Below are 15,996 nucleotides of genomic sequence, written 5' to 3'. Positions count from 1 at the left end.
ACTCACCAACTTGTTCATACCCTCGACCTCATCATCTCCTATCGCTGCACTGTGTCCACCTTCACCAGCTCTGAAATCCCTCTCTCTGATCATAATCTTCTCACCTGCCTCCTCACTCACACTCCTTTCCCCTGTAAATCCATATTACTCCCTCAGAGATCTCCGCTCTCTTGACCCCATCCATCTTTCTGAGTGCCTCACACCCCACCTCGCCTCCCTCTCCTCTCTACCCAGTCTTGATGATCAGATTACTGTTCTCAATTCTACTCTTTCTACCCAGCTAGACTCACTCGCTCCCCTTTCACTTCGCCGCTCTGGTACCACTAACCCACAGCCCTGGATCACTGCCACTGTCCGCCTCCTTCGCTCTTATGCTCGAGCTGCTGAACGCAGCTGGCGAAAGTCTAAACACCATGACAACCTTGTTCACTTCAAGTTTATCCTTTCCTGCCTTAACTCAGCCCTCTCCTCTGCCAGACAAAACTATTTCTCCTCCCTTATTGACACCCATGCCCATCATCCCCCCCAGCTCTTCCGTACATTCAACTCCCTTCTCAGGCCCCCGGTTCCTCCCCCTCCTCCTTCCCTACCCCCAACGATCTGGCCTCCTACTTCATTAACAAAATTAAATCCATCAGGTCCGACTTCCCCAAAGTCACTCCCCCACCTTCTCCAACCCCCAGGCTCTCAACACTCTCTGCTACTCTCCCATCCTTCCCAGCAGTATCCTCAGAGGAGCTCTCCTCCCTCCTCTCAAGTGCTACTCCGACCACTTGTGCTTCTGACCCCATTCCCTCTCATCTCATGAAATCTCTCGCTCCATCCCTTCTCCCCTCCTTAACTTCGATCTTCAACCGCTCACTCTCCACTGGTTCCTTCCCCTCTGCCTTCAAACATGCCCATGTCTCTCCCATCCTAAAAACAACCCTCTCTTGACCCCACCTCACCTTCTAGTTATCGCCCCATATCCCTCCTACCATTCCTTTCCAAACTCCTTGAACGAGTTGTCTACACGCGCTGCCCCGAATTCCTCAACACCAACTCTCTCCTCGACCCCCTCCAGTCTGGCTTCCGTCCCCTACATTCCACGGAAACTGCACTCGCAAAGGTCACCAATGACCTCCTGCTTACCAAATCCAACGGCTCATACTCTATCCTAATCCTCCTCGACCTCTCAGCTGCCTTCGACACAGTGGACCACCCCCTTCTCCTCAACACGCTATCCGACCTTGGCTTCACAGACTCCGTCCTCTCCTGGTTCTTCTCTTATCTCTCTGGTCGTTCATTTTCAGTCTCTTTTTCAGGCTCCTCCTCCCCCTCCCATCTCCTTAAGTGGGGGTTCCCCAAGGTTCAGTGCTTGGTCCCCTTCTGTTATCGATCTACACTCACTCCCTTGGTGACCTCATTCGCTCCCACGGCTTCAACTATCATCTCTACGCTGATGACACCCAGATCTACATCTCTGCCCCTGCTCTCTTCCCCCTCTCTACAGGCTCGCATCTCCTCCTGCCTTCAGGACATCTCCATCTGGATGTCTGCCCGCCACCTAAAACTCAACATGTCCAAGACGGAACTCCTTGTCTTCCCTCCCAAACCCTGCCCTCTCCCTAACTTTCCCATCTCTGATGACGGCACTACCATCCTTCCCGTCTCAAAAGCCCGCAACCTTGATGTCATCCTCGACTCCGCTCTCTCATTCACCCCTCACATCCAAGCCGTCACCGAAACCTGCCGGTCTCAGCTCCGCAGCATTGCCAAGATCCGCCCTTTCCTCTCCATCCAAACCGCAACCCTGCTCGTTCAAGCTCTCATCCTATCCCGTCTGGACTACTGCATCAGCCTTCTCTCTGATCTCCCACCCTCGTGTCTCTCCCCACTTCAATCCATACTTCATGCTGCTGCCCGGATGTCTTTGTCCAGAAACGCTCTGGGCATGTTACTCCCCTCCTCAAAAATCTTCAGTGGCTACCAATCAATCTGCGCATCAGGCAGAAACTCCTAACCCTGGGCTTCAAGGCTCTCCATCACCTAGCCCCCTCCTACCTCACCTCCCTTCTCTCCTTCTACAGCCCAGCCCGCACCCTCCGCTCCTCTGCCGCTAATCTCCTCACCGTACCTCGTTCTCGCCTGTCCTGCCATCGACCCCTGGCCCACGTCATTCCCCGGGCCTGGAATGCCCTCCCTCTGTCCATCCGCCAAGCTAACTCTCTTCCTCCCTTCAAGGCCCTACTGAGAGCTCACCTCCTCCAGGAGGCCTTCCCAGACTGAGCGCATTCCTTCTTCTCCCCCTCGTCCCCCTTTCCATTCCCCCATCTTACCTCCTTCCCTTCCCCGCAGCACCTCTATATATGTATATATGTTTGTACATATACATTGCTCTCTTTATTTATTTATTTATTTATTTATTTTACTTGTTCATATCTATTCTATTTATTTTATCTTGTTAGTATGTTTGGTTGGAGCCCGGGCTTTGGAGTCAGAGGTCATGGGTTCAAATCCGAGCTCCGCCACTTGCCAGCTGTGTTACTTTGGGCAAGGCAAGTCACTTAACTTCTCTGTGCCTCAGTTCCCTCATGTGTAAAACTGGGATGAAGACTGTGAGCCCCACCTTGGACACCCTGATCACCTTGTAACCTCCCCAGCGCTTAGAACAGTGCTTTGCACATAGTAAGCGCTTAATAAATGCTATTATTGTTATTATTATTATTTGGTTTTGTTCTCTGTCTCCCCCTTCTAGACTGTGAGCCCACTGTTGGGTAGGGACTGTCTCTATATGTTGCCAACTTGTACTTCCCAAGCGCTTAGTACAGTGCTCTGCACACAGTAAGCACTCAATAAATACGATTGATGGATTGATTGATTGATTAATCGTATTTATTGAGCATTTACGTTATGCCGAGCACTGTACTAAGCGCTTGGAAGAGAATAATATACAGTAAACATAAATATTCCCTGACCAACTTCACTTCTGCTTCTTCTCTCATCCTCAGTTGTGACCATGGGGGAAATCCAGAGTCAGCTATGAGAAATCAGACCTCAGTGACCATGTTCATTCTCCTAGGGCTGACAGACAATACAGACTGGAATATTGTCATCTTTTTATTCCTGCTACTGAGTTACCTGTTGAGCATCACTGGGAACCTGACCATCCTCACTCTCATTGTACTGGACTCCCACCTCCGCACCCCAATGTACTTCTTTCTACAGAATTTCTCCTTCTTAGAAATTTCGTTTACAATGGTCACCATTCCCAAACTGCTGGTGGATATTTCGACCGGGGACATGACCATTTTATATAATGCTTGTGTCATTCAGTTCTTCTTCTTCATCTTCCTGGGGGAGACGGAGTTCTTCCTCCTGGCCGCCATATCCTACGACCGCTATGTCGCCATCTGCCGGCCGCTGCACTACTTGACCATCATGAGCCGGAGAGTCTGCACCCAGCTGGTCCTCTGCTCCTGGCTGGTCGGCTTCCTGATCATCTTTCCAGGCCTCATCCTGGGTATCCAGCTGGACTTCTGTGACTCAAACATCATCAGCCATTTCACCTGTGACACTGCGCCCATGCTGGAAATCTCGTGAACTGACACGCAATTATTACAGAAGATGAATTTTATATTAGCAGTTGGGACACTCCTGGTCACTGTGGAACTAATCGCCGTGTCCTACACGGCCATAATCCGCACCATCCTGAGACTGCCCTCCACCCAGCAAAGAAAAAAAGGCTTTTCCACCTGCTCCTCCCACATGATCGTCATCTCCCTCTCTTATGGCAGCTGCATATTCATATACATCAAGCCATCCCCCAACGAAGTTTTGGACTTCAACAAGAGGTTGGTGGTGCTAAATACCTCCGTGGCCCCCATGCTGAATCCCTTCATCTACCCCTTCATTGGGGAACCCCTTCATGGGGAAGCAGCGTGGCCCAGTGGAAAGAGCCTGGGCTTTGGAGCCAGAGGTCATGGGTTCTAATTTTGGCTCCTCCACTTGTCAGCTGTGTGACTTTGGGCAAGTGTCACCCGTCGTTCGGGGACGGGTTCGCTTAGTGATCGGCGAGGGGAGAGAGAGAGAGAGGCCGGGGACGGAAAGCCTGAGTTTTATATAAAATTTATTCTGCTAGGCAAATTGAATTTATGTAATTGTTTAGGCGCAATGGATTGAACTTCCCTTTCGGGAGAAATATAATCAATTAGCAATATTAGAGTTTCCCTACACGGGAGGAACACAATCATATGTTAATCGCGCGTGGGTGAGGTGGCTAGCTCTCACCCATGTGCACTTCCCACTCGGGAAGAACCCACTTACTTTCCCACATGGGAAGAATTCATTCCATTACCCGCGCACTTGGTGGGCGGCTAGCTCTCACAATGTGCTCTCCCTACATGGGAGGAATCCACTCATGATTCCCACCAGCACCGGGGTACCTGGGTTCCACCCACGAGACACTCACCCGTCCCGCGGCCCTTGCCTCAGTGTGTTGGTTCTGGTTGTACAGCGGGCATCTGGCCTTCTGGGCAGGGAGAGACACGTGGGCTGCTGCTGCTGCAGCGGCTGCTCCTGCTGCTGCTGCGTGTCCTGGTGTTCTGACCCCGAAGGTCAGAGGCGACAGGTATTTATTGCCTGTGCCCCTAGGCCATTCCAGCTTCCGGTCTCAGTCTATCCAATCTCTGCCCTCCCCCCTCCTCCATACCTAATTTGATTGGCACGGGGGCGAGGGACACCTTCTGTATTCCCAGTTTGGGCTGTCAATCTAGCAGATTTGGTCGTGGGGGCGGTATCCCAGGTATCCGCCTGCTGGTTCAGGTGGTCACGAGATAGCTTTTGACCTTGAGATGGCCGGTACCCAAGGGTCACCTCGGGACAGCAAGTCACTTAACTTCTCTGGGCCTCAGTTACCTCATCTGTAAAAGGGGGATTAAGACTGTGAGCCCCCGGTGGGACCACCCGATCACCTTGTAACCTCCCCGGCGCTTAGAACAGTGCTTTGCACATAGTAAGCGCTTAATAAATGCCATTATCATTATTATCTACACCTACAAAACCAACTGGTGAAGCAGGCAATCAAGGAAGTAGCCAAGAAGGTGATTTTCATTAAGAAAAAATAAGAGGCTTTGGATCCTTATTTGTGATTCTGTATCAGAAAATGAAATTGAATGGCCAAAGCTTTCCTTTGTGAAGATGGACTTACAGCTCCCCCTCAGGTCTTCCTTCTTCATCCTCTTTTTCTGTTTCTATTCATAAGTCTGAGCCGCTCACCACTTTGGCCACTTGACCTGCCCCGTCCCTTTCGGCAACAACTTTAGAGCTAGTTCTGATCGTATGAGTAGTAGAATAATAATTGTGATATTTGTTAAGTGCTTAACAAATCAAGTCAGGTACGGTACTAAGCGCTGGGTTGGATTCAAGCAAATCGGGTTGGACAGTCTCTGTCGCTCATGGGGTTCAGGATAGTAGTAATAGTAGTAGTAGTAGTAGTAGTAGTAGTAGTAGTAGTAGTAGTAGTACTTTTCCATCACTGTAGAAAGCACCACCATCCTTCCTGTCTCACAAGCCTGTTACCTTGGCGTTATCCTTGACTCCTCTCTCTCTTTCAACCCACAAATTCAATCCGTCTCGAAATCCTGAGGTCCTACCTTCACAACATCGCTAAAATCCGCCCTTTCCTCTACATCCACACTGCTACCACGCTAATACAATCACTCATCCTATCCCGTCTGGATTATTGCATCCGTCTCTTCATGCTGACTTCCAGCCTCCTATCTCTCCCCACTCTAGTCCATACTTCACTCTGTGGCCCGGATCATTTCTCTACCAAATTGTCACCCCTCTCCTCAAAAAAAAAAAACTCCAATGGTTGCTCATCCACCTCCGTAGCAAAAACAAATTACTCTCCATTTGCATTAAAACACTCTGTCACCTTGCCCCCTCCTAACTCATCTCGCTTCTCTCCTTCTACAATCCAGCCCGCACACCTCGCTCCTCCATTGCTAACCTACTCACTGTGCCTTGATCCTGCCTGTCTCGCCGCCGAGCCCTAGTCCACATCCTGCCTCTGGCTTGGAACACCCTCCCTCCTCAAATCCGCCAGACAATTACTCTCCCCCCACCTCTTCAAAATCTTAGTCTGGCCTTCCCAGACTAAGTCCCACTTTTCCTCGTCTTCCATTCCCTTCTATGTCACCATGACTTGTTCCCTTGGCTCTTCCCCCCTCTCCCAGCCACACAGCACGTATGTATATATCTGTAGTTTTATTTTTTTGTATTGATGTCTGTTATTCGTATTGATGTTTGTCTTCTCTTTGACCTTGTAACCTCCCCAGCATTTATAACAGTGCTTTGCACATAGTAAGCTCTTAATAAATGCCATCATTAATATCATTATTATCATTCCCCAGCCTCAGACTGTGAGCTCACTGTGGGCAGGGATTGTCACTCTTTATTGTTGTATTGTACTTTCCCAAGCGCTTAGTACAGTGTTCTGTGCACGTTAAGCGTTCAAGAAATACGATTAAACAAACAAACAAATAAATAAATAAATAAATAAATAGTAGTAGTAGTAGTAATAGTGGTTCTCTGTCTCTCCCATCTTCAGGCCATACTTCACTCTGTTGACTGGATCATTTTTCTTAAAAAAGGCTCAGTCCATATATCTTCTCTCCTCAAAAACCTCCAACTGTAGGTCATCAATCTGTGAATCAAATAGAAAAACCTAACTATAGGCTTTAAGGCACTTAATCATCTCTCCCCCTTCTACCTTACTTCACTCATCTCTTACTGCAACCAAACCCACACACTTAGATTCTTTAATACCAGCCTACTCACTGTACCTCAATCCCTTCTTTCTCACCACAGACCTATCACCCACATCCTCCCTCTGGTTTGGAATTCCCTCCCCCTTCATAACTGACAGTCCACCACAACCCCTACTTCATACATTCATTCATTCAATCGAATTTAATGAGAGCTTACTGTGTGCAGAGCACTGTATTGAGTCTAGGGAGAGTGCAATATAAAAATAAACAGACACCTTCCCTGCCCACAAAGAGTTTACAGTCTAGTGGGGGAGGCAGACTTCGATATAAATAAATAAATTACTGATCTGTTCATTAATGCTGTGCGTCTGGGATGGGGGTGGATAGAGGGAGCAAGTCAGAGCGAATTGGAAAGGACAGGGAGAAGAGGAAAGGAGGGCTTAGCCAGGGAAAGCCTCTTGGAGGAGTTGTGCCTTCAAAGCCCTACTAAATCATATCTCCACCAAAAACCCTCCCAAGACAAAGCCCTCTCTTCTGTGTCACCTACGGATTTGGATCCGAACACCATAAGTATTTTGATACATAACCATCTGTAACTTATCTTAGCGTCTGTCTCCCTCTTTAGACTGTAGGCTCCTTGTAGGCAAGGCTCATAACTACCTACTCTAATGTGTTGTACTCTCCCAAGTGCATTGTATAGTGCTTTGCACACAGGAAGTGTTCAATAAATGTCATTGACTGTGTTTGATTGATTGATAATTGTAGCAGCAAAAAAAGTAATAATAATAAAGCAGCAGTAGTGGTAGCAGAAGTAATAACACTAATGGAAGTAGTAATAGTAGATATAGTAGTAATAGTAGCAGTAGACGTAATAGCAGAAGTAATGGAATGAATCAATAAATATTAATGAATTATTATTATAGTATTTGCTATGCACTTACTATGTGCCAAACATAGTTCTAAGCGTTGGGGTAGATACAAGATAGTCGGGTTGGACACAGCCCTGTCCCACATGGGGCTCACAGTCTTAATCCCCATTTTACAGATGAGGGAACCGAGGCACAGAGAGTGAAGTGACTTGCCCAAGGTCACACAGCAGGCAGGTGGTTGAGCGGGGATTCTCACTGAACACTCAGTAACACTCACTCCATTCATAAATATATTTTGTTTCTATCTCGGCTATTAGAGTGGAAGCTCCTCGTGGGCTGAGAATGGGTCACATGTTTCTTACCAACCAATTTCTACTCACATCAAATGAGAAATCCTCTCTGTTGCCTTTGGATTGTCATCCTGCAATCCTCCCGATACCAATCTAATCTCTTCTCCCAAGCCTCCTACCCAGACTGTGTCGTTTCCTCCTCCCAAGCACACCTTCCCAATGGACCTCGCTGGAGATCCTGCAGTATTCCATATCCTACTCCCTTCCCGCTCCTGGAAGCACCCTGACCTCTTCCCTTAGCCAGAACACATCGGAACCTTGCTTCAAAGCCAAATGTTACTTCCTTCAGGAAGCCTTCCTTGATTTATAGCTCCCTTTCCTGGTTGGGATGTTCCATTAGCCACTTTCACTACCTTGTGCATTTCTTTTTTAGTCGTGTACTTGTACGTTTTGTGAGTGTGACTGTGACTCGTATTTTAATGACTTACCCGAGGTGATCAAAAGATCATTGACAGAGCTGGGACAAAAACCTAGATAATCGACTGTCTTTTCCACCTATGGCAGACAAGATAACTCCTTCTCCTTCAAATTATTTTTCAATCTCCACCTCCACCATGATGGATCCCAGAAAAAGGTAAAATGGGGTAAAGTAACTTCTAGGTCCCGTGCAATGTAATCTATCTCGTTTCTTATGGCATTTGATAAGGACTTTGTGTGAAGTAGTCAGTCAGTTAATCATATTTATAGAGCACCTACTGTGCACAGATCACAGCACTAAGCGCCTGGGGGAGTACAATATAACAATAAACAGATACATTCCCTGGCCACTACGAGCTTGAGTCTGAAGGGGGAGAGAGGCATTAATAAATAAAAAAGCACTGTTCTAAGCCCTGGGGCAGATACAGGTTTATCAGGTCCCTGTCCCACATGGGGCTCACAGTCTAAATTGGAGGGTAGAAGTTAATCCTGATCATTGCCAAGTGATAATCTCACACGATGTTCGCAGAACAGTTCTGCCTTCTTCGATTCTGTAACAGGAAAGAGTAACTGCTGTGCGAAGAAAATGGTGGTATCACTGCTCTTCATAGGAAAAGTGAATTCAACTTTGAAAAAAACAAATGTCATTACTGTATCTGTATTTAATATCTTCTTCCTGTCTTCAAACTTGAGGGCTGTTGGAAGTGATCACAGCTGATTCTATGTAATGAACGATCCTGGGCAGCGATGAATCTCTCCTTCTCCAGTCACCCAGAGGCCATGGAAAAATCATTAGGGAGTGAGGAAGGGAGAGAAAAGAATGTATGTCTCATGTCATTACTCTAGTACTACAACGCAGCTAACACACATTGCTCCTCTAATGCCAACGTACTCACTGTACTTCGATCTCGCCTATCTAGCCTCTGACCTCTCGTCCACGTCTTGCCTGTGGCCTGGAATGCCCTCCGTTTTCATAATCGACAGAAAATTACTCTTTCCACCTTCAAAGCCTTATTGAAGGCATATCTCCTCCAAGGGGATGTCCCTGACTAAACCCTCATTTCCTCTTTTCCCCCCTCCCTTCTGAGTTACCCTGACTTGATCTTTATATTCACCATGCCCCGCCAAGCACCATAGCATAGCACATATGTATATATTTGGAATTTATTTATATTAATGTCCATCTAACCCTCTAGACTGTAAGCTTGTTGTGGGCAAGGAATGTGTCTGTTATGTTGTTGTGTTGTACTCTCCCAAGCCCTCAGTACAGTGTTCTGCTCACAGTAAGTGCTCAATAAAAACAATTGTTCGATAGAGGTGGACATCTGTGTCTCCTGACTCTCAAGCCATATATCACAACACCTTGGACAACTCCCATATGCCCTGCCTCTATATACAGCACTGGATAGTGTGGGACAGAGGGATAGAGGGATAGACTGGATCGAGGGACAGAAATACTCTAGTGATATTCTAGATAGTGAAATGAGGATGTTCTCGTGACACTCTAGATAGTATCGTAGAAAGGGAGTGCTAGCTGTAGCACAAAAGTCTGATCCAAATCAGACCGTCACTCTGGGTCTTTCTAACGCTTCTTAACATCGGAGAAAATGGAAGGAGAGGGAAAGAGAAAACATGCATATTTTCCTGGAAAAATTGCTGGGGCTAATTTGGGCTCTCGGAAGCACGCCCCTCCCCACCCCCTACCCTACGATAAACCCAGTGTCTCTGCCCTTCCCAGGGGAAGAAACAAGCCAGGGGTCTCCAGGCTGTGTCACAGCAGCCCTCGCCTCGCCTCTATGCTCTGAGCACCTGTTTCGGCTCTCCGTTCTGTTTCCCAAGGGCCCCGGTCTCTGTTGTCTGCCATCGTGGTTAACGGCATAGATTCATTAGTGCTCCCCGCGGCTTCCCGCAGCTCAGCTGTGGCTCCTAGCTCCCGTTTCCCCAGAGCCCACTGCGAACAGAGCAGATAAAGACAGCTTGATTCTCGGCCTTCAGAGTCTCTCGCCTCCCTGCTCAGTGAGTAGGACTCCTTCATCCGGACAAATCATGATCCACCCAGATGATCCCGACAGCGTTGCTATGGCCCTAAAGGCAAAAGCCAGCAGAGTCCTGGATGAGTTCTGGGGAAAACCGGCGGGGAGTTCCTCTGGGATTCCCCGCGCCCCTCCACCACCATTTCGCTGAGATTTTATTTTGGTGAGGTAGAGGCTCCTTCCGTGTGTTCAAGATGTGGAACTAGACTGAAACACAAAATTCTCCTCTGTCTCTGCATGCCGAGTCGAAGTCCCAAAAAAGCCATCGGAGAGAGTGGGAAAATGCTGTGGTCTTTGCTTGACACGAGAAAGATCTGAATGTTCGGTCCATGCACTCATCAGCCAAACAGTAAATTAATTAATCAATAGCACTAATTTAGAACCCACTCTTAAATAGTCAATCAATCAAGCCATAGAATTGACTAAGCACCTACCTGATTGGTGCAGAGCACGATTCAGAGCTCTTGGGAGAGTAAAGCAGAGTTAGGAGAGTCCGGACCTGGGATTCAGAAGAACCTGGGTCCAATCACGGCCCGGCCACTTCTTTGTTGTGTGACCTTGGGCAAGTAACTCAGTACTCAGGTACATCATCTGATGCTCACCCAAGCTCTCATCCTATCCCGTCTGGACTACTGCATTAGCCTCCTCTCCGATCTCCCATCCTCCTGCCTCTCCCCACTTCAATCCATACTTCACATCGCTGCCCGGATAGTCTCTGTCCAGAAACGCTCTGGGCATGTTACTCCCTTCCTCAAAACTCTCCAGTGGCTACCAATCAATCTGCGCATCAGGCAGAAACTCCTCACCCTCGGCTTCAAGGCTCTCCATCACCTCGCCCCCTCCTACCACACCTCTCTTCTCTCCTTCTACAGCCCAGCCCGCACCCTCCGCTCCTCTGCCGCTAATCTCCTCACCATGCCTCGTTCCCGCCTTTCCCGCCGTCGAACCCCGGCCCACATCATCCCCCTGGCCTGGAATGCCCTCCCTCCCCACATCCGCCAAGCTAGCTCTCTTCCTCCCTTCAAGGTCCTACTGAGAGTTCACCTTCTCCAAGAGGTCTTCCCAGACTGGGCCCCCTCCTTCCTCTCCCCCTCCTCCCTCTGTCCATCCCCCCCGCCTTACCTCCTTCCCTTCCCACATCACCTGCATATATGTATATATGTTTGTACGTATTTATTACTCTATTTATTTATTTTGCTTGTACATATTATATTTATTTTATTTTGTTACTATGTTTTGTTTTGTTCTCTGTTTCCCCCTTCTAGACTGTAAGCCCACTGTTGGGTAGGGACCGTCTCTATATGTTACCAACTTGTACTTCCCAAGCGCTTAGTACAGTGCTCTGCACACAGTAAGCCCTCAATAAATACGATTGAATGAATGAATGAATGAATGAATCTGTAGAATGGGGATTAAGGCTATGAGCTTCACTGGGACATGGACTGTGTCCAACCTGATTACCTTGTATCTACCCAGCGCTTATCACAGTGCCTGACTCATGGTAAGTGTTTAAGAAATACCATAAAAAGTTCCTGTTCTCCTGGAGTTAACAGTCTAGCGGGGGAGATTGTAGGGGGGAGGGATTAATTCATAATAATGTGTTGGTAAAGGAGAGATTGAAATTAAGGACAATAAGTTAAGAAAAAAGGCTGATGGGGTAGATAGTTCAAAGACACTGCTGCCTACACTTCTTTGGACACTTCCCTCATTCAATTGTAATTATTGAGCGCTTAGTGTGTGCAGAGCACTGTACTAAACGCTTAGAAATTCGGACACAAAATAGAGACAATCCCTATCCAACAACGGGCTCACAATCTGGAACGGGGGAGACACAGCACTTGTATATTGCAGCTAATGTTGGTGAATGACAGTAACCTTAATAAGGGCAGAGAGTATGTCTGCTATTGTTATATTGTTCTCTCCCAAGCGCTTAGTACAGTGCCGTGCACACAATAAGCCCTCAAAAATGTGATTGAATGAATGAACGACTGAATGAAGGAAGGGAGAGAGCAGGGGTTCACCGCTCCTGGTCTCTCCACCTGGGTCACAGGCTGCTTCTGTGCCAGCCCTCACTTCCCCTCTCCCTTCTGCTGCATCAATAGGTCCAGTCATCGAGAACAAGCAACCACGGGAATAGGCACGGGGGTGACGGAGTTCATCTTCGTGGGGCTCACCGATGATCCCCACCTGCAGGTTCCTCTCTTCTCTATCCTCTTCCTCACCTACGCATTAAGCGTCACCGGAAATCTGACCATCGTCACCCTCATCCTGCGGGACTCCCGCCTCGGCACCCCCACGTACTTTCTCCTGCAGTTTCTCCTCGCTGGAGATCGCCTTCACATCTGCCAGCATTCCCAGATTCCTGGTCACCAACGTCACCGGAGACAGAAACATTTTCTTTTCCAACTGCTCCACTCAGCTGTTCTTCATCATCTTTCTGTGGTGAAGGAGTTCTTCCTCCTGGCTGCATGTCCAACCACTGCTACGTAGACCTCTGCCAGCCCCTGCACTACACTACAGTCATGAGCCGGGGCTTCTGAGCACTGCTGGTCTTCTGTTACTGTATAGCTGGGTTCCCGGTCATCTTTCCGACAGTCATTGATATTCTGCATCATGATTTCTGCTCCTCCAATATCATAAACCACTTCATCTGTGATTCTTCTCCCGTGATATAGCTCTCCTGCTCGGACACCCTGTTCTTGGAGTTAATAGCTTTCCTCCTGGACTTGAGGACGCTCCTGGTCATTCTGGTTCTGGTGACCGCGTCCTACATAGCCATGACCTGCGCCATCCTGAGACTTCCCTCCGCTCAGCAGAGGAGAAAGGCCTTTTCCACCTGCTCCTCCCATATGGTCGTGGTCTCCATGACATTTGGCAGTTGGCATTTGGCATCTTCATGAACATCAAACTGTCCTCCAAGGACAGGGTGTAACTGACCAAGGGGGGGGGGCGGTGCTCAAAACTTCCGTTGCCCCCATGCTGAACCCCTTCATCTACACTCTGTGGAACGAGCAGGTCAAGCAGGTCTTCTGGGCCCTGGTGCACCCAATGGAGCTTTCCTCCAGGAAGTGAGGGATCATCTGTGATAAAATACCAGAGGAAAATCTGCAGGAGTCGCAAAAGGTCGACCACAGAGACTCGGTTCCTGTATAGTAGCCTCATCTGCTGCCCGACAAACAGGACCTGGCCGTTTTCCAGTCCTCTGTGCGCCCCCAAACCCGCCCTCCTGTAAATCCCTCCCCTGGCCAGGTTCTCCCTGCAGCCCCAGCCCTTATGTCCTCATCCATTTAGAAGGGAATCTTGCCTTTATCTCTCCACATGATAGATATGTTCCGAGGTTTGCTCTGCACGTCGGTGCTGAAGCTGTTGGAGTATCACAGGTGCAGTGTGTGTATGTGTATGTGTGTGTGTGTGTGTGTGTGTGTGTGTGTGTGTGTGCATGTGTGTGCTTCCAAGTCTCTTTCCGTGTCCTAGCTAAGTGAGTTCTTGCACCTAAATCTTTGATGTCACTTGATGTCACTGGTCGTCGGTGGAGGGGAACCCAAAGGCTCACCACCTCTCGCTACTATCCTCCTGCTTCTACACTTCTACCCTCTTTCTCTCCCCATCTCACTCCCACTTATTCTCATCTCAGCACGTATGCGTGTGTAAACATTAGATTTACTTATAGTGATATATTCTTATTTGGGCAGGCATTTGAACAGTCATTAGAGAACCAGTGTAGCTTAGTCGGTAGAGCAGGGGCCTGAGAGTCAGACGGACCTGGGTTTAATCCGGGCTCTTCCACTTGCATGCTGTGTGACCTTAGGCAAGTAACTTCACATCTCTGTATCTCAGTTACCTCATCTGTAAAATGGAGATTAAGACTGTAAGCCCCTCCCAGAGGCCTTCCCTGACTAATCCCTCATTTCCTTTTCTCCCGCTCCCTTCTACCTTGCCCTGATTTGTTCCCGTAATTCACATCTCCCTCAGCCCCACAGCTCTTATTTTTATTCCTGGAATTTATTTATTTATATCAATGTCTGTCTCCCCATTTAGGCAGTAAATTTGTTGTGGGCAGTGAATGTGCATGTTATTCACAGGAGAAGCAGTATGGCACAGTGGATAGAGCACAGACCTGGGAGTCAGAAGGTCATGGGTTCAAATCCCGTCTCCACCACTTGTCAGCTGTGTGACCTTGGGCAAGTCACTTAAGTTATCTGGGCCTCAGCTACCTCATCTGTGAACTGGGGATGAAGAATGTAAGCCCCCCGTTGGACAACCTGATCACCTTGTTAACCTCCCCAGCGCTTAGAACAGTGCTTTGCATGTAGTAAGCGCTTAATAAATGCTATAACTATTATTATTATTATTATTCTCATTATTAAAGGGGCTATTCCAGGACCCTGCCCAGTAGACTGCCCTGCTGAGACCCTCATCTCCCACCCCATAAGGTGCAGAGTCCAGACGGGCTAATCAGAGCTCGTAACTTCATCCTTCTCCCCCATACCAACTCTCCTCACGTCTGTGATGCTCCGGAGACTTCCCAAGGTAGTCACCTTGGGAAAGTCACTTCACTTCTCGGAGCCTCAGTTTCCTCATCTTCAAATGGGGATTAAAATATGACCCTCATGTGGGACATGGACGGTGTCCAACCTGATTAGTTTGTATCTACCCCAACACTTAGTGCAGTGCCTGGAAAATATTGAGTGCTTATCAAAGACCGTAAAATATAAAGAGGACAGCACAGTCACGGGTGCAACCGTTTCATCCTCCTCACGCATTTCCACAGTCTGCGGAGTTTGGACCCGGGGGAGATCTGGGAGCTGATGTCACCCCTTCCCTTCCTCAGTTTCCACTGCGGCATACTCTAGGGCCACACAGGTATGCATTCTGAGCTCACCCCGGAGGTTCAAATCCCCGTGTCCCTGAAGGCTTCTGGGCAATAAAGCCCAAATTCTCCCCCCTGTTCTTTGAGGCCCGCAAGCAGCCAGATACAGCTAAGGGTTGTCCTTCTTTTGGCCAGACACCTGTTCAAATGGAGGATGCAACTTTACATAATTTACCCAGCAGAAACAGGTAAGTCCAGCAAACTGCACCCACCACCTATCACTGATCAATCCATTGATTTAAGGAGGTTTTAATGTATGCAGATAACTCTACTAAGCTTTGGGAAAGTACTAATAATAATAATTATAGTGTTTGTTAAGCGCTTACTATGTGCCAAGTATTGTTCTGCAATATAACAGAGTTGGTAGATGTGTTCCCTACCGACACTGTACTTATAATCTAGGGGGGGAGCTTGACATAAACATAAATAAATCAATTCTGGATGTAATTAATGAATTGTAATTTATTATATAATATAATGCAATATAAAGTACTATAATATAATAAGTCTGTGGATATGATGCACTTTATTCGCCCATCCCTCAGCCCCACAGCATTTATGTACATAGATGTCATTTGTATGTTTATACCAATGTCTGCCTCCCCCTCTGGACTCTTACTAAGCTCCCTGGGGGTAGGGAATGTGTCTACTAACTCTGTTACACCGTATTCTCCTCAAGCGCTTAGTACAGCGCTTTGCATACAG

General features: G+C 48.0%; 1 pseudogene; it reads left to right on the top strand.

The window, feature by feature from the left end:
- The first annotated feature begins 3,021 nt into the window (after window positions 1-3,021).
- LOC119921853 lies at window positions 3,022-5,105 on the top strand (annotated as a pseudogene).
- The last annotated feature ends 10,891 nt before the right edge of the window (window positions 5,106-15,996 follow it).

Source organism: Tachyglossus aculeatus, unplaced genomic scaffold, assembly GCF_015852505.1.
Source record: "Tachyglossus aculeatus isolate mTacAcu1 unplaced genomic scaffold, mTacAcu1.pri SUPER_30, whole genome shotgun sequence".
Lineage (NCBI taxonomy): Eukaryota > Metazoa > Chordata > Mammalia > Monotremata > Tachyglossidae > Tachyglossus > Tachyglossus aculeatus.
The sequence above is the reverse complement of the archived record's forward strand: the minus strand, read 5'-3'. Positions and strand labels throughout refer to the sequence as shown.